This window comes from Danio rerio, chromosome 20 (assembly GCF_049306965.1).
Source record: "Danio rerio strain Tuebingen ecotype United States chromosome 20, GRCz12tu, whole genome shotgun sequence".
Lineage (NCBI taxonomy): Eukaryota > Metazoa > Chordata > Actinopteri > Cypriniformes > Danionidae > Danio > Danio rerio.
The window spans coordinates 21,992,805-22,013,017 of NC_133195.1; the positions used below are offsets into that span (position 1 = coordinate 21,992,805).

At 34.5% G+C, this 20,213-nt stretch overlaps 1 long non-coding RNA gene and 3 other non-coding genes across 4 annotated transcripts; all 4 read right to left on the reverse strand.

Annotated features, from left to right (window-relative positions):
- Positions 1–5,816: 5,816 nt before the first annotated feature.
- On the reverse strand, positions 5,817–5,899 carry trnal-cag (transfer RNA leucine (anticodon CAG)). The gene has a single exon. It is a non-coding gene; the product is annotated as a tRNA-Leu (tRNA).
- A 4,239-nt stretch (positions 5,900–10,138) lies between these two features.
- On the reverse strand, positions 10,139–13,246 carry LOC137488637 (uncharacterized). The gene is made up of 3 exons (XR_012396401.1): positions 13,150–13,246; positions 11,877–12,362; positions 10,139–10,415 (listed from the first exon to the last, which is right to left on the reverse strand). It is a non-coding gene; the product is annotated as an uncharacterized lncRNA (long non-coding RNA).
- Positions 10,256–10,339, reverse strand: mir133b (microRNA 133b). The gene has a single exon (NR_030084.1). It is a non-coding gene; the product is annotated as a microRNA 133b (primary transcript).
- On the reverse strand, positions 11,525–11,623 carry mir206-1 (microRNA 206-1). The gene has a single exon (NR_030117.1). It is a non-coding gene; the product is annotated as a microRNA 206-1 (primary transcript).
- Positions 13,247–20,213: the final 6,967 nt, after the last annotated feature.

Here is a 20,213-nt window from a genome sequence, read left to right on the forward strand (position 1 = left end):
ATTTTATAAAAATATTTATTTTCCTGAAAATGTCTAAAAAATTAAACAGTTTCATGAATGATTTACTGACCTGTGTATGTTGTAGGTTCAGTTCCAATATGTACTGCAGTATTGTTTACAGTTGTGCACAGCTCTACCCAAAGTGAGTTTGTTTGTTGTAACGGTGTGTTTATTCCTTTGCACAATGCTGTGAATAAATTAGAATTGTAAAGAGCAAATGCAGTTAAAATGTGAAACATACATATTCAGTGTCTTGTACTCAGATACCTCACTAAATGCAGTGATGTTTAACTTTACTGGTGTTTTCAAATGGCCAAGCAAATAGTGTATATATAGTGCTGTCTTGAAAACTTTAATGCAGCTAGTACTTATGTTTTTTAAATACTAAACTTTTCCATTAAGTACCTATACATTTTATAACCCACTATTGCTTATGCTTTAGCTACTATTGGTGCACATTCTAGCACTTATTTATTAGAAGCTAATTAGATAGATAAAAAATGAGGATTCTTATTGGTTTGTAATCCCATCTTATTTGTTTAAAAAACAAGAAGGTAAAATTTTTTTTTTTTTTATGTGACATTGAATTATCTAAAATTCCACTGAAACTTTCCAATTTTCATAAGCAGGTTTTGTTGTATTGGAAAATGCTATACAAACATAACTTCAGACAGTCTTAATAATGTGTCATTATGGAACAATCACTGTATGTTACAGTTTTTCTCAGTCGCTTTGGTGCATTTCTCACAACACTATTTACATTAGCACATCAGGTCATGCATTTCTCAAAACAATTAGTCATTTGTGCACATAGTAGCAGTTTCTCATTCCTTTCAACAAACTGCAAATGCTTTTGGACATGCATCAATTGCTTTCATACAACTCTCTGCTGTTTATAACATTATCATTTGCTAATGTCATGTCAGTCCAAATTAACTAAACTTGTAAATGCTGAATAGTCATTGCAAATAAAACTAACAGTCTTCATTTTATTACTTGAGTCATTACATACAAAAATGTTGAACTAGTTGTCAAAATCTTGCAAGCTAATTTTATCAAAAAAAAAATTATTTTACTGAAAATGTCTTCTAAATTGAACAATTTCATGAATGATTTACTGACCTGTGTATGTATGTTGGTTCAGTTCCAATATGTTCTGCAATATTGTTTACGGTTGTGCACAGTTCAACACAAAGAAAGTTTATGTTTGTTGTAAAAAAGGGTGCGTCTATTCTTCTGCACAATGCTGTGAATAAATTCAAATTGTAAAGAGCAAATGTAGAACAAATGTGAAACATACATATTCAGTGTCTTGTACTAGATACACTCACTAAATGCAGTGATGTCTAACTTTACTGTAGTTTTCAATTGGCTGTGCTAATAGTATACAGTGCTGTCTTGAGCATTTTCACAAAGTTTTACCAAAATCTGACTTTTTTGCATTGAAAAAATGTCCAGAGTAAACTAACATAATGAAAACATGACAAAGCCATTTGACTATCTTGTTCATAAACAATGGTGTCAGGACTTTTCATTTTGGTGATACTGACTCTTTGATTGACATCAATACTTGCTTTTGAGGAATGAACATTTTGAGCATGTGACACACTTTTGCAGGTTATCAGCTAGGTTTTGCAGTTTGTACTAATTGTTTTGAGAAATGCATTCACTGTTGTGCAGAAATGCACAGGTGTTGTGAGAAACGCACCAAAGCGACTGAGAAAAACTGTAACTAAACTTGTGAATGCTGAAAAGTCATTTCATATAAAACTAATAGTCCTCATTTCATTACTTGAGTCATTACATACAAAAATGTTGAACTAGTTATCAAAATCTATCTAGCAAATTTTATTAAAAAAAAATGTATCTTTATTTTCCTGAAAATGTCTTTAAAATTGAACAATTTCATGAATGATTTACTGACCTGTGTTTGTTGTAGGTCCAGTTCCAATATGTTCTGCAATATTGTTTACAGTTGTGCCCTGTTTTACCCAAAGGAAGCTTGTGCTTGTTGTACATAAGGGTGTGTTTATTCTTTTGCACAATGCTGTGAATAAATTAGAATTGCAACGAGCATGTGCAGTAAAAATGTGAAACATACATATTCAGTGTCTTGTAATCGGATACCTCACTAAAAGCTGTTGTCAAACTTTGCTGTAGTTTTCAAATGGCTGTGCAAATAGTATTAAGTTCTGTCTTGAGCATTTTCAGGAAGTGTCACCAAAATCTGACTTTTTTGCATTGAAAAAATGTCCAGAGTAAACTGACATAATGAAAACATGACAAAGCCATTTGACTATCTTGTTCATAAACAATGGTGTCAGGACTTTTCATTTTGATGATACTGACACTTTGATTGACATCAATACTTGCTTTTGAGGAATGAACTATCCATTTTGAGCATGTGACGCGCTTTTGCAGGTTATCAGCTAGGTTTTGCAGTTTAATTGTTTTGAGAAATGCAATAACTGTTGTGCAGAAATGTACTGGTGTTGTGAGAAATGCACTAAAGCGACTGAGAAAAACTGTAAGAAAATTAGATGCAAATATTTGACATTTCAAATACACAAATATTAAATTCATGGATTTAGTTATTAATTAGTTAGTTGGTTGGTTAGTTAATTAGTTAGTTAGTTAGTTAGTTAGTTAGTTAGTTAGTTAGTTAGTTAGTTAGTTAGTCAGCCAAGAATATTACCAGCTTCTCCTGTTGATCAATCCACTGTGTGTTTGAATAAATTGATGAAAGGAGATAACCATCCTTGTCTTCATTGTGAGACTGTGACATGGTGGCTAAATGGTTAGCACTGTCATATCACAGCAAGAAGGTTCGACCAGGAGACTTTTCTGTGTGGAGTTTGCATGTTCTCCCTGTGTCTGCGTGGCTTTCATCCAGGTGCTCCAGTTTCCATCACAGTCCAAAGACATGTGCAATAGGCAGTGGTGTAAAGTAACTAATACAAACACTCAAACTACTGAAATTAATTACTTTTTCTCAGGAATTGTACTGAGTAGTTTTATAAATGTGTACTTTTACTCTTACTTGAGTACAGTTTTAGTGCTCTATCTGTACTTTTACTCCACTACTTTCCTTCAACCTGCAGTCACGACTTTATGGGAATAAGAAAAATCAGTCCTGTAATTCCTGTCCAATCAAATCATACATAGAAGGTAAATCACATCATAATGAACAACCTCAAGACATGAGCGACATGCAGCAAAACGTTTGGAAGCATTAAAAGTGTCCAAGAAGACGCCCAAAAGACGTCCAATGGCTCGACATTGGATTTTGGTCACTTTCTAACACAACCTAAAATCAACCAAGTATCAACGTCATTTTACGTTGTTATTAGACATCAAAATAACGTTATCCTTAGACACTGGCTAGACATTGAATTTTGGTCACTTGAAATCACAACCTAATATTAATGTCCTATGACGTTGTGTGCCTGCAGGGCAATAACTAAATGCACTACAGAATGTTACGTTTACACACATCCACAAGTTACATGTAAACGCATCAGCTTTTCACAGCGTAATACTCACTACTCACTACTCATGAGTACTTTTAAAAGGACTACTTTTTACTCCTACTTTGAGTAAAATTTACAACATATACTTTTACTCTACTTGCTCTACATTTTTAGGCAAGTAATGGTACTTTTACTTGAGTATGATTTTTCAGTGCTCTTTCCACCACTGGATAGGTAAAGTGAATAATCTAATGTCCATAGTGTGTGGGAATGAGAGAGAGTATGGGTTTTTCCCAGCATGGGGTTCACAAGTAAGTGCTGGCTTGTGGCTGGAAGGGCATCCTCCACAAAACATCCATAAAACATATGCCAGAGTAATTGTTGGTTCCTTCCACTGTGGAAACCGCTGATAAATCAGAGACTAAACTGGAGGAAAGTGAGAGAGTGAGTGTGGGAGAGTATGAGTACAGATATCTAAAGATGAGTAACAATACTAAAAAATCTAAAAAAAAATAGTAGGCCTAATACCCAATGAATACAAAGCCTATAATTGTCACAATTGGAGTACAAACTAATCAAAACTGAATAGTAGCTCTCTTACTGGTAGAGCCTATGGAACTTAATCTATTTGTTAAGTGGTGACATAAGTAATACTGTTTCCGGATCCAAGTTGCCATTCATTTGAGCGGAGAAATCATTCGTTTATGATCACGTTTTACTCCTATCACACATTAAATTTAATTTTATATAAAATCATAGTGTACACAACAATCTCTGGGCTTGCTGCATAACAAATACCAAAAATTTAACATTTTATAAAAAAATGAATCACTTTCTGGCCATCAGATATTCGGCATGGACATATATATTGTGATCGTGATTTTCGAAAGTATTAAATCGCTTTGTAACCTTTATTATTACCATTTCATGAATCTCCCTATTCAGTCGAATATAGCGCTTGGACCTGAGAGCCGCTTCGCGTGACGTCACACTTAACAAGCGGATAGGAAAAATATGTTGCTGTTGGAGCAAAGACTATAGAATACACAAGACATGTCACTCGTATACTTTTGAACGGGGAAAAGTGTAACTGTCAATTTAGTGAATCCCCGCCTTCTAGTACAGGAGCCAATCAGCAATCGCTAAATGGCAAATAAAGCTTGCCTTTTAGTACAAAAGCCAATCAGAGTTCGCTATAGAATGACAATTCTCCGGGGGAGGGGCTCAGAGGTGTAAGTTTATGCAGATTTTGGGTGATACGAACATTTAGAAATGAAACTAAATAGACTCGTTGTTGTTTAATTTAAACGGTTATTCATAATATGCTATGTAATCTTAAGCTTGGCAAGTAGTTTTAGAGAATTTGATGTTTCCCCTTCAGACGGAATGCCCGAGCATACTACCCGAGAGGCGTTTCAAAGATGGCCGCCAAGTGAAATGACTTGCCTAAAATGCTTAGAGCTTAGAATGACCAAGAGGCAACACTCAATAGAAAGTTCCATTGCAACAGCAGCGCCCAGCAACAGCCCTGGATTCCGCCATTTTGGAGTGAAAGCCATCGGCTGTCCAATGGATCTCATTACTATCGCGATGGCAAGCAGCTGCTTTAATTTTATTTATTTATTTTAAAAGTGCGTTAAACCTGAGATACAACCTGAAAGACGACAATACAACACTTATTATCACAATCATCAGCACTTTTAATGGTTTATTTTTAAATAAAATTTACGAATAAGCCAAGTTTGTTTCTGGCCAAAGCTCCTAGTTCCGCCATCTCACAACATACGCCAATGCAAAAACTAAACACGTGACACTTCCGTAGCGCATAGAGGAAACAGACTACAGTCGCCTTAGATCGGATACTCGGCCGGCCGAAAGTGCGATATGCACATTAATCTAGCAGCATTTTTTATGACACTGTATAACAATAATTAATATTTTTACAGTATTGTGATGATTGGGTTTAGGGTTGGGGTGGGGATAGGCGTTCATTCATTCATTTTCTTTTTGGCTTAGTCCCTTTATTAATCTGGGGTGGCCACAGCGGAATGAACCGCCAACTTATCCAGCATATGTTTTATGCAGCGGATGGGGGTAGGCGTTATAAAATACAATTTATTGAGTAATTTAATAGATAACATAAATAATACTACTGTTTTTACATTACTGTGAAGGTTGGGTTTAGGGTTTGTGTGGGGGTAAACAGTAATAAAATACAATAAATGGGAAATGTAATAAATAATATAAATAATTATCGTTAACTTCCGGCCGCATCCATATCCGATCTAGCAACAACCGTCGCTTACCAACAACACATACTCATTATGTCATAGAAAAAATAGTTAATGTCAGAAGTGGGATTCGAACCCACGCCTCCAGAGGAGACTGCGACCTGAACGCAGCGCCTTAGACCGCTCGGCCATCCTGACGTATTACATGTTCTGACGTCATCAGGATAAAGCGTAATAACGCAGTCATCACACCGGAAAACTTCAAATAATGTTGTTTATGACACAAATTATGATTAAAGAATTGTTGTTTTGGTTACTGTAAAGCATTTTTGATAGTAATAATAACATTTCTAGATTTATGAATAAAACAACCATAGATATATACATATATCTATGAAACATAACAAGCAACGCAATGAAAACAACGCACAAAAGATGAACCCATGACAGAATAACTTCATTAACCAACGGCAAAACAAACTCCCTTTTAATGACCCACATGTGAGTTTAATTCGTTAAAAGTTTACATCTGTAAATGTCAACTTTACGTTAACGTTACCTGTTGCACAGTTGATGTTGAACCTGTTTTCCATCCAAGTTAACGTTATATGCTTGAGTTCTCTTGTAAATTGTTTAGTGAATCGACTACGTTGATACATTTGGTTAGCGATGCCGTCGAAACTTCTTGTAACTAAACTCTTCACGTCGTTTAAATACGGTCACATATTTCGCGTGAACAACTTTATCTCGCCCTGAATGTTATTGGACTCGGTATGATCTGCAGTCTATTATGAGTACGATGCACCTTGGTTTCAAAGCACTCTAGAGCCACCTGGTGGTCAAAGACTGTAAGTGTAATGGTAAAAGAAGATAAACCACTGTGCTTTTTATTTTATATATTTAAATTTAACCGGTAGGGTTTAATCTCCTTTTAAATATATTCATAATCTATATAAATACTAATGTCATTTTTGTGATGGAATATTGCAGATTATTCCAATAGAAACTTTCCGTATGTACATTTATAATATTCAGAAAAACTGAATGCGTTAATGAAAGAGAAGAAAGTACTCTAGTTCAGTGTAGTACTTTTTATTCTTTGTAAAACTTGTTCTACCAATCCGAGAAGATGTTCTCTATAACTTTACAGATAGCCGACAGATTTGTTGCAGTTGTTACAATCGACCCCAGCAGGAGGCGTGAGAGTGTTAAAAGTAAAGCGACTTTTAAAAGCGAGTCAATGTAGATTTACATTGAAATGTATTTTAAAATTAAAAACCAAATACCCCAACTTTACATGTATCAAAATGAACTATAAAGTACAGCAGCCACAAGTATCAAAATGAAATACTGTATTTTGTATTTTAAAAATATAACAAAATTATTTTACAGAGGAGCATGACATTTCTTTGCAAATCCTCCATCAATAAGACCTATCCAATCAGTGCCTTCCCCATTAAACTGACATAGTGAAGTAAACAATGTTGAGGGCAAATTTCTGTTCATTGATTATTCAACCTCTTAATATTTTAAAAGGGTGTTAAATAAAGAGTTAATTAAAAATTTTTGTTCACAGAATTTTTCTTAAATCATTTTTTTGCTATTGAACTTGTCATTATTTAAAGTAAAAACTGTATTTGTAGTTTCTGAACATTGTTTCATAGGTTGTGACATCTAAAGGCTTACATCTTTTCTCTTCATTAACTATACAGTGGACCTACTGATCAACTACTGGCGTTTGAAACAGCCAAAGAAGTATTAGGAATCGCCACTGTAGGACTTACTTCTGTTGTTTGTTTTAATGACAATCATTCGGCATCAGCAATCCATCTAAACCTATTATTATTTGTACAGTATACCCTTTCTCCGAAGCTCAGAGGGTGCATTTATATTATGTTTTGATATAGATTTCTTACAAAGTATTTTATAGTATTTTAAAAACATAAAAATACAAGACACTAAACTAGAACTAAATGCCATAATAGAGGCTGAGGTCTGGATTGAGTTATGTGAAGGATGTCATAAAGGAATTAATAGTCAATTATGGAAAAAATTTGATTGGAAAGTAAAAATGAGGTACTTTAAGACTACGGTTACACTTTACAATAAGGCTCATTAGTTAATGCATTTACTAACATGAACTAATTATGAACAACACAATTATTAATCATAATTGAACATTTACTAATGCATTATTAACATCCAAGTCAATGCTTGTTAACATTAGTTAATGCACCATGGGTTAACATGAACTAACAATGAACTACTGTATTTTCATTAACTGATGTTAACAAATACAGTAGTAAATGTATTGTTCATTGTTTGTTCATGTTAGTAAATGCATAAATTAACATTAACTAATGAAAATTATTGTAAAGTGTGACCGGACTCCCTTTGTATTATCTACATATGTTAAAGGATCAATTGTTGCCTTGAGTTGGAGAAAATGTGGTAAAACTGGAGATCATACCCACATTTTTTGGGACTGTAAGATTCAAGAATTTTGGAAAAACGTTAAAAAAAGAAATAGATAAGATATTAGGTATTGACATACACCTTGATCAAGTTATGTGCTTACTGGGATCACAGCCTAAAGAAATGTTTAATGAAGAAACAAGATTTGTTCCAAGGATATTATTACTGGTTGCAAAAAAAAAAAAAAAAAAAAAAATGATAACAGTATATTGGATGAAAGAGAGTTATCCAAAGGCTCAGTGGATTCACAGACTTAAACAGGTCTATATAATGGGGAAAAATACTGCATGTCTACAAAGGTAGACTGATATTTTTCTGAAGAGGTGGAAAAGTAATATGACACATTTAGATATGTATATTTGGAGGATACTTAACCTATCATCACTGTAGTTTGAGGTAACTACAATGCAACACAAAGTAACTTGATGTGCAAATGTATTCCTGTAAAGTAATTATGATGGCAATGCCTTTTAATTAATTTATTTTTATTTTTATTATTTTCTTTTAACAGATTTCTTTTTCAATTCTAATTTCATTTTTATGTATATCCCCTCATCTGTAAGGGGTTAAAATGTTGGGGAAGGGGTTGTTCTGTAAAAAATATATTGAAAAATAAAAGTAAAAAAAAAAAAAATACAAGACACTAAAGTATTTTGATACAAAATATTAACCCATTTTCCTAAACCCCATAAAATACAAATTACAAAATGCTATTTTGCATTTAAAATATTTATTTGAAATCCATGTCTCTTAAATACTGCCTATCCCTGACTACAGTGTACTATAGTGTTTTTGAATCATTCTATAGTAAATTACTGGAATTAATGCTTTCTACATGAGCAATATTACACGAGTAGCAGTGCGATATGGCTGTATATCGGCACTGGTGGGAGGCGTGCGTTGGCACGAGGTCGCAGGCAGAGTGCCTTAGTGCCCCCACCACTGTCGAAATACAGTCATTTCGCACTCCTATGCGTTTGATACTGCGTTTATACAACAGCTTGATGGCATAATTGTGTATATAAAAACAAAGTCAAACATAGAGAGTTTGTATGAGGAACCCTTTTGTATAAGGAACTACTTTCTTCCGCGTTGGATTCAAATCATAAGCTGACAGTTAAACAGCTGAGCAAGCATCTTTTAAACTTTAGATCTGTAGTGCATGCTTTTTGCTGGCTGTATGTGGGCGTAGTAATACACAAAGAGTAAAGAGGCTGTACGGGTGCTGATATTACTTAAATATATCACGGCTATCAGCCAATCAGATTCGAGTACCAGACAGAACTGTTGTATAAACCTATATAAATAATACTACACTTATCAGTAGTTCAGTAGTAACAGTTCACCAGTATGCTGCAGCATTAATTAAGCTGTAACTAATTACTATAATATATAAAGTATAATACACTTCACTATAGTATAGTAAAAACACTATAGTATTTATTATTTACTTTTTCCAGGCTACAATAAGATACCCACCATATTGAAGCCATCAAAAAAGTATAGAGACCAATATGAATATCTCCAACAGACTCCAACAAAAGGATTTATTTGAACTTTGATTACCTGCATTTTCTGATGTCATGTTTTCAAAATACTGTAGTAATGGAGGCTTGGGCACATTTCTTTAATTATCTATTGGTACATTTGGATCTGAGCTGGAAGAATTGTGATTAAAAATCCAAATGTCAGACCAGAAATCAATGTTTCAAAATGCAATAATTTACAAAATTGTAAATAAACACCCATGCTACTGTCAACAATTATTTTACAGTGTACATCAGCCAACACATTAAGCTTTAAAAAACATGAAAAATGTTTGTTTTTCTTTATTAAGCGAGTGCAGATGAATTTAATTAAGTGCATATATTTTTAAAGAGACACTGAATGCAAGCTTAGGGACTGAATGCTCATTATCAAATAATTTCTTCAATTATAATTAAGAAGGAAATGAACACAACATTGCAGCAGTAAAATAGTTTATTGAACATTATTTTATTTTTCAAAAAAGACAGTGTTAGAGCATTTTAAGCAGATGTATACTCTCTTTTAATCTTTGGTCTATATGTAGGCTGTATTCACGACGCAGTAGCTGGTTGAAGGGGACCAAACCTCGCAGAAACACCTGACTTGGTTCCATTTGACCAGCCACAGCAAGGCGTGTTGCTTCAGAAAGAGACGGAAGAAGACTAACAGAGCCTATGTTGACAATCTTCAGCAAACTGTTCTCCTCGCTTACCTGTTGAAGACAAAAGTACAATTAATCATTTCAACAAATTAGCCAAATGTACAAATGGTTTCTGCATCTTCTGCAGTGAGACAACATTTAAACCCTTATGAAAATTATCCATGGATGTAGAGCAAACAAAACAAAGTTTATTGTAGATAAACCATGGTAAAAACAAATCAACCGTGGTATGGCTATAGGCTACATTGGCCAGTGTATTTGTAGTTAAAGGGATAGTTCACCCAAAATGAAAACTCCCTTGCCTTGTTTCAAACCAGTTTGAGTTTCTATCTTCTGCTGAACACAAAGGTTTATAAATGTTAGAAACCTGCAACCATTGCCTTCCAAACTATTAGTTTTTCCTACAATTAAAGTCATTGGTTTAAGGTTTTCAGCTTTCTTTAAAATATCATATTTAGTGCTCAACAGAAGAAAGAAACTCATAAAGGTTTGGGAACACTTGAGGGTAAGTTAATAGTGACTCGCATGTGGTGAACTATCCTTTTCGAACAGTAGTTATGAAAAAAACAACCAAAGCACTGAAATCTATAGTTACTACACTTTTACTACAGCTGATGGATGAATCCTGGTAATATGCTGATGATTAAGAAAAGTAGCCTCTCTCTTCTCTAGGAAACCCTGAAGGTTTGAAGTAAGGAGACAGCTGTGCTCTGTCAGTCTGTCCAGGATCTTCAGTAGAAGTGTGATTCAGTGAAAAATGATACTCATATATAAAGTACCCTTCGGACGCACGCTGTTCTGGTGACGTATTTTTCGTCACCGGGAGTGACCTCGCACAACAGCGTATGCGCAAGGTAAATGTTAAATAGAGGAATCCGCTAACTACTTCCAAAATTGTGTACGAAACGAAGCAGAATACGGTAAAAGGTATGTATAACTTGGCTTGATAATCTTGGTGTGGAGGCTTATGAACTGTTAACCAACTCAAACAATAGGTTTACCACCAGACTAAGTGCTGTAAGAATCTATATACAAGTAGTCTATTATGAACAAATGCTATATCAGAGCTCAAAATGACAGCAATTTACCTCGACCTAAAGCTGAAATTATACAATTTAGTTATAATTAGTCAGTTTATCATTGTCTGTTTTGATACTGTAGACAAATTTCCCCCTGAAACCACACACTTCCTTACATTCCATAACTTGAGCATTAATATGGGCATATAAGGAAGCATGTCTTCACAAGAGGCAACATTCAGTTTCCTTCAAAGAACAGGCACACATACAGACACATTTTTAGTATATATATTTTTTCATTTAATCATTTGTTTAAGTTATATATTAAATGAAGATACACAACACTAACTTCAGATCAACCAAAGCTTTGGGCAGAAAGCAGTATTTCTTCATGACTACAGACATGTGTCCTTCATTTTAAAGCACAGATAAAAATTTACATTGTGTCAAATGAGGTATATTACAGTTAATGTGCAAAGAAAAGTGCATTTACCTGTGTGCAGTTGTCTCTTCCTTCACATTGTTGTTTTTTTGCGTGTGTGTGTGTGTGTCCATAGACAGAGAACTACATGGAGGAAGGCCAGTCAAGCAGAAGAGGACTAGCACATCTAGCACTCTGACATCTATCTTGCATCTAAATAGACCTGGTTTTCTATTGTGACATGTGGCCAAACTGCCCCATTTAGACTCTTTCTTGACGTAGGAGCTTGATATACAGTAGATCAAAGTTGAGCTACGACACCTCAGGTGAAAACGCGCTAATACCTCCATTTCCTTTAACAACACCATTTCCAGAGACAGAAGTGTCAAATCTTCCATTTGCTGCCTCGTAAAAAAAATGAGATGTCATCCAGCATCTCAGGAAGAAAAAAAATCTAATTGGAGGTAATATATAAGGAGTAACTACGTATTGTTAAAGAAAAAACGTGGCAAAAAAACTGTAGTTCTAATAAAATGCAGGCCGTTGCATCATTTTTATCTGAAATCAATTTTTAAAAAATGGCATTTTTTTAGCATTGTCAATTAAAAAATTAGAAAATACTTTAAAAATACATTAAAACTGTTGAATTGAATAAATTTAAATGTATTTATTTAATTTACATATACAGCTCTGTAAAACAAAATAATAACATTTAAAAAAATTCCTGAAATTAAACAAATCGAAAAAAAAATATTATTGGTTTTCTAGATTTGCCATTAGTATGAAATGATTAATGTTCATTTACATTTCATCTTATAAAAATCCTATTTAAAAAGTGTCTTTAAAGTAAGAATGTCATCATTTAGAAAATGTATATGTAAAAACAGTTAGTTAATACTATGTATTTCATGTTTTTAGACCCTAAAATACTGCAAAAAAAAAAAAAAAAATTGCATAAATGTATTTTACATATATACATATCTTCCCCAATATTTTATATTGACCAAATGTCACTTACTAATAGGTGCAAATATTTATATACAAAATTCTAACGCTGAAGACACGCTGTCAGTAAAAACAAAATAAAAAACAAATAAGCATTCTACTCAAAACATTTTTATATTAATGGCAAATAAAAAAAGCAATTAGTGGTCTCCAGAGCTGCATATAATAATAATAATAATAATAATAATAATAATAATAATATAAAAAAACTTTACAAATTTAAATGTAAAAAATACAAAAGCCTCAAATGCTATCAACTGACTATTTCCAATAACAATAAAACAGTACTAAAAACAACAAAGCTCCCTCAACTAGAACCAAATGAAAGCTCTCCCCACACCTCTCAGTCCACATCTCTCCTCTTCTTCTGAGTGCTACAGTGTACCGTCCTCTTTGCGTGGCTGTTGGTTTCTGTCCAGACGTGGCCACTCGCTCCTGGGCTTTTCAAGTGCTCGCCGTCCCTTATACTCCCCCTCGGCCCCGCGCTGCTCCACCTGTTGGTGTCCTTTAGGATCTGGGGCCTGCTGTCCAGCCCAATCAGAGCCGTGAAATCACACCTCTCAGCTGTTCACACTGGCCCCAAGACACCCTACACCCGCTGCTCCACTTTTACACCCCATTTCAATGGCTGCTTTAGGAAGAGAGAAGTGGGAAACAACTGTGGCCGAGTGAGTGGCTTCTGTGCAGGGCCGGTTAGTAGTCACAGCTGAGGGGAGCTAATGTTTAGTAAACCAGTTAATCTCAAAGCTGAAGTAATCAGTGATCATTGGCAGATAATGTGTTTTAGGCACAGTTTTTAGGAGCATCAATGATAATAATTAAGGTTTTATTATTAAGGATGTCCCTATCAGTTTTTTTTGCCCTTAAGTCCAAGTCTGAGTCATTTGATTTTGAGTATCTACCAATACCAAAACCCGATCTGATACTTCTATAATACATTAAAAAAGAATAACGAAGTGTGAAGAAATAGATCCAGGATGTTCCTTATTTTTTATTTAACTCACCTTATTTTAACCGTCATCAACTCTGTTAACAAACAGAACACTTCTGCGAGGTAGCTTGAACAATCAAGTAATAAATAACATCAATTCTTCACTTTTGGACTTTAGTGCAACAGTAATTAAAAAAAAATCTGATATAATAACAAAGAGCACCATGGCAATGTTGTCGTCATCAACTTTATAATACCTCAAGACCATAGACATAATCATGCTTGCCGCTTCAAGCTGCTTCCCTGTTCTACTTTGCCAGCATTTAACTAATAGCGTCTCTGCAAAAAAGTGATGTTGTGCCGCATACGTAGCTGTTTCTGTACGAAGTCAGGAAAGAAGTCTAATTCTGTGCTACTGCATACCTATAGATGTGTTCAAAAATACTAAGAATCTCTCTATATATGTACATATATATTTAAGTCCCGATCGGGAGGTAACGTCTGATTCCGATGGAGTCTGAAACTGTGTGATCGGGCTCGATTTCCAATCACGTGATCAGATCTGGACATCTCTAGCTTTTATACATATATTTTGTAGGATTTTACACATCAGTAATACAATTTTGAGAGTGCAGCAATGTGTAAGAAATAACACACACAAACACATATTCACAAAAGTTTGGTTATTTCAACACAAATTAGGTAAAATATGGACAAACCCAAATGTTGGGTTAATTAAATACTGTTAATTAAAATTTAAAAATGAACCCCGCTGTTGATTTTGTTCAAATTTTACCAAGGATTGGGTTGAAATAACCTAGTATTTTTAGACTGCATAATAAAATTAAATGAATAGTTTGGCCAAAAATTAAGTTTGACTCATCCTCAAGTGGTTACAAATTGTTATAAGTTTTTTTATTTTGTCAAACACTAAAGAAGATGGGTTAGAAAAAAAGTGATAACCTGGAACCATTGACTTTTAAAGGATAAAAAAAAAATTATAAAAGTCAGTGGTTACAGGTTTTACCAAAAAAATATCTTAATTTTTTATTCAACGTAAAAAACAATGTTTGTAACAATGTGAAGGGACATAAATAGTAGTAAGCAGTTAAAATAATAATAATAATAGCCTATGGATAAAAGGTCGACCAGACGGTTACAATGCTTGTTAAATGGTTAATAACATCAAGCGTGCATTATTTTCTAATAATTCAATAGAACAGAGTTGACTATTCTACTTAACCTACACTGTATAAAAATCCTGGTTGCCTTAGATTTTTAAGCTGAATCAAATGAAACCTTATTAGTCCATTGACCTGATATTATGTTAAACTAACTTAAAACTGCTTGCGTAATTTATCAAATTAGGTTAGGCAAGGCAAGGCAAGGCAAGTGTATTTATATAGCACATTTCATACACAATGGCAATTCAAAGTGCTTTACATAAACAAGAATAAAAGAAACAAGTAAAATAAAAATAAAAACAAATAATAAAAATGCGTAAAAACAAAACAAAACAAAACATAAAAACAGGTAAAATGTGATATAAAAGAATGAAGAAGAAGAAGAGAAAAACATGATAGTGCAATCTGTCGGACGCAGCACAGTGCTCATTTAGTAAAGGCACAGCTAAACAGATGTGTTTTCAGTCTTGATTTGAATGTGCCTAATGTTGGAGCACATCTGATCATTTCTGGAAGCTGATTCCAGCAGCGAGGGGTGTAGTGGCTAAAAGCCGATTCACCCTGCTTTGACTGAGCTCTTGGAACTTCTAGTTTATATGATCCTAAAGATCTGAGTGATCTGTTGGGTTTGTATTCAGTGAGCATATCTGTGATGTATTTAGGTCCTAGGCCATTTAGTGATTTATAGACCAGTAATAATACTTTAAAATCTATTCTGAATGTAACTGGCAGCCAGTGTAAAGACCTGAGGACAGGTGTGATGTGCTCTGATTATTTGGTTCTGGTTAGAATTCTGGCTGCAGTGTTCTGGATGAGCTGCAACTGTCTGACTGTCTTTTTAGGAAGACCAGTGAGGAGTCCATTACAGTAATCCACCCTGCTGCTGATAAAAGCATGAACAAGTTTTTCTAAATCTTCACTAGAAACAAAGCATCTGATTTAGATTAGGTTAGAACATGATTAACTTAGTTTAATAAGTAACAATGACCTATAAACCTACGCTGTCAGGACTAATTGATCATATAATTTCTACAGTGTACAGTTATAAAGACTGTTTTGTTGTATCAAGTGATTTGTCAGGTTTCTGTCCTCAAACCACTCCTGTGTGTAAGGATAGTTTCTTATGCATCTCATCCAAAGCTTTTGGTTTTAATGACATTATTATTACTATTATTATTGCAGTTTTAGCTGTGAAATAACTGAAAACATTCAGCATGCTAATATGGATCTGTGTAATGCAGTCAAAACCTGCCTAAAACCACTTTAGCCGTGTGGTCCCTGAAAATGATTGCACACTTGTAAAATATGATTATAAATAATTTTTTATACTCTTCTTATAGAATATAACATTAGTCCCGTCATTAAAGATCCTTCAGAAATCATTTTAATAAGCTGATTGGCAGCTCAAGGAACATTATTGTTGCTTAATCATCAATGTTGCTTAATAAACCCCTTGATACACTTTTTCAGTATTCTGATGAATGCAAGTGGTGACGCAGTGGCGCAGTAGGTAGTGCTGTCGCCTGATAGCAAGAAGGTCGCTGGTTTGAGCCTCGGCTGGGTCAGTTGGTGTTTCTGTGTGGAGTTTGCATGTTCTACCTGCGTTCGAGTGGGTTTCGTCTGGGTTCTTCTGGAATTGGGTAGGCCAAATTGTCTGTACTGTATTAGTGTGAATGACCCCTGATTAATAAAGGGACTAAGCTGTAAAGAAAATGAATGAATGAATGATGAATGCAAGTGCTCAAAAGAACAGCATTTAGTTTGAAATACATTATTATTTGAAATACAGACACTTTGCAATATATATAAATTGATGAAAGTATAACATTTGTTTCACACGTTTCATAAAGGAATAGGTCACCCTATGAACATTTTATCACTATTTTCTCGCCCTCAAAGTGGTTTCAAACCTCTATGAGTTTTTTTTATTCTGTTGAACACAAAACAAGATACTTTGAAAAAAAGCTGAAAACCTGTAACCATTGACTTACATAGTAGGAAAAACAAATACAATGAAAGTCAACGCAAAAAGTGTTGCATGCAGAACTGTTGCAAACAATTTATTTGTGTTGAATTTAAACAAACAAATTAAATTTAATAATGTTAAACTTAATTCATTTGTTTAAATTCAACACAAATAAATTGTTTACAACCACTTAACGTAAAAAAATTGAGTAAATCCAAGGAATCATCTTTGAATATTTTTTTTCAGTGTGGTTACAGTTTTCCAACATTCTTATATTTTGGCGAACAGATTTTTCATTTTTGGGTGAACTTTCCCTTTAAGAAAATATAATTGTAACAGTCCATTACACTCTTTAAATAAACAATAAGCCATATTATTCATTTTCACACTGCTATATTTATTATTATGTTTGATTATCTGCATAGTTTTGCATGTTCCTTGATGACTGGATGATTTTCAAGCCCGAGTCCTGCACATAATGAACCCAACCTAGTACTCTGGAGGAAATGGGAGAGGTCTGGATACATTTTCCCCTGCAACAAGCATGCCAGAGCCCCTGAAGTCAGCACCTGTGATCTAAAACAAGCCCAGGCAACAGGAGACCCCGAGCCAGAGATCAGGCTTACTCTGAAACCCAACACTCGCCATGCAGCCTTTTAACAGCACTAAACACCACAAATAGCCAGCAGCATTGCTCTACTCGGGAATAGCAGCATGCATGCTCAACAATTACTGTTTCCTGTGGACACACATGACAGTAACAAATTAGACATTTCCATCTACAGCATTACAGAGGATTACAGCATATGCCATCGGGCCATTATACACCTGTCAGTGAAGACAGTTTCCTTTCTAAACCCAAAAATGCACAGTCGTTTCTCACAAATACCACATTTAAATACTTTCAAGAAACATTTTGGTGTTTACTTACGTTGAGACATTAGACTCATTGATTTTTTTACAGGACATTCTGGCCACATTTGTGCCCCATTTTCAGAACATTTCTGTATCATACTTGAGCAAAGATAGCTAAGAGATTCCTTCCTTTCTTCTTTTAAAATGTAAAAATTTATTTTATGTATATTGTATTTACAGTATTTGGGTGACATGGTGGTTCAGTGGTCGCTGGTGGTTCAAGGTCGCTGGTTTGAGTCCTGGCTGGGTCATTTACACATTCTTCCCATGTCCGAGAGGGCTTTTCTCCCGTTTCCCCTACAGTCCAAAGGGCATCCGCTGTGTAAAACATATGCTGGATAAGTTGGCGGTTCATTCTGCTGTGGCGACTCATTAAAGGGACTAAATAAAGAGACTTAGCCAAAGGAAAATGAATGAAAGAAAAAGGAATAATGTATCTATTACTTGTAACAAATTGTTTACAAATCTACATTGGGTTAACTCCCATCATATCTCTAGAATTACTTTGTAAAAAAACCTGTCCTTGGCTATGGTCTTTGGTTCCAGGATATTTATTTACTGTCTGTTCCTCAAGTGCTGACTGAGATGGGAAAAAAAGGCTTTTAAATACGCAGCACCTATGGCATTGAATAATATACAAACAAAGTTGCAGTTTAAAGAACTGATTTTACTAAAAGCTTTTAAAGGATTTAGAAATTCAAACACAGGCTTGTAGATTTTTGAATAGTTTGTTTGTCAGTGTGTTTTTTTTGTTAACTCATTCATTCATTCATTCATTCATTCATTCATTCATTCATTCATTCACTTTTTTGGCTTATTCCCTTTATTAATCTGGGGTCACCACAGCGGAATGAACCGCCAACCTATCCAGCATATATTTTACGCAGCGGATACCCTTCCAGCTGCAACCCATCACTGGCAAATTCTTGTTAAATGTTACTTGTTTTTTGTTTGTGGTCTGTTAGACCAGGGGTGTCAAACTCAATTCCTGGAGGGCCGAAGCCCTGCACAGTTTAGTTCCAACCCTGCTCCAACACACTTACCTGTAGGTTTCAAACAAGCCTGAAGGACTCAATTAGTTTGATCAGGTGTGTTAAATTAGGGTTGGAACTAAACTGTGCAGAGCTGTGGCCCTTTTGGAACTGAGTGTGACACCTGTGAGTTAGACCCATGTGACATATATACTGCTTAAACTTGGCCAGAATGCTCTTGTAAAAGGGATTTTTAATCTCAATGTGTCTTTATAAAGGTTATAATAATAATAATAATAATAATAATAGTAGTAACGTATTATAATTCAATTGGTATATATATATATATATATATATATATATATATATATATATATATATATATATATATATATATATATATATATATATATATATATATATATATATATATATGTGTGTGTCTCTGTGTGTGTGTGTGTGTGTGTGTGTGTGTGTGTGTGTGTGTGTGTGTGTGTGTGTGTGTATGTGTGTGCGGGCTTGCTATTTTAAATAGATTTTACTTGTTTCAATTCACTTATTATTATTATTATTGTTATTATTATTGTTATTATTATTATTGTTTTTTTTATTTGCCAGGTTATTTTTTCATAATGGTTGAGTATTGTGCTTACCAGCCCAGGTAGCATCAAATTCTGGCCCAGAATTGGCATAAAACTGGCACAGCTGGCATTCATTGGCTCTGGCACACACCATGTGGGCCAAACATGGACCAGGTTTTACAGAGGTGGCACCATCTTTAAGACGGCATGCAAGACATGGGCCAGATGTCAAATGTAATATTTGGCCCAGATTTTAAAAATTGCTATGTGGGCCAGGTAAGTTTGGCCTATCTTGACTCACATTTAAAATACATGAAAATTATTTTTTGAGTAAAGAAATGTTTTAATGCACAAGTAATTTCCTTAATGCCTTCATGTTATTCCAGACTGAAATAACTTCCATATGAGCTTATATAATTTATTAACCAAATTATGATTTTACAGATTCTATTTATCATTACTAACATTATTAACGCACCTAAAGCACAATGCCTTATGGGTTATCCATTTTATTGCAGTTGTGACACACCAAATATGCTTTCAGAGAATGGCCAAACATGGTCCATAGCTGGACCAGTTCTGGCAGAGTTATGAGTTATTACCATGGCTGAGACTAGGCCCAGATATGATCCATGTTTGACCCTTATATGGAAGCCGGACTTGGTCCAGTCATGTACTGTATTTCACTGCTGCATGTGGGCCAAGCAAAGGCTGATTGTGTGGGCCAGAGCTGGGCCAAAGAAATTTTGCTTTGTGGGAGGGTAGTAAGCGTGCACCGATGTGCATTAATGTTCACTCCGGTAAAAAAAAATTGGAAAAAAACAAAAGAGAAAAACTAGAAACATTGAAAAATTTC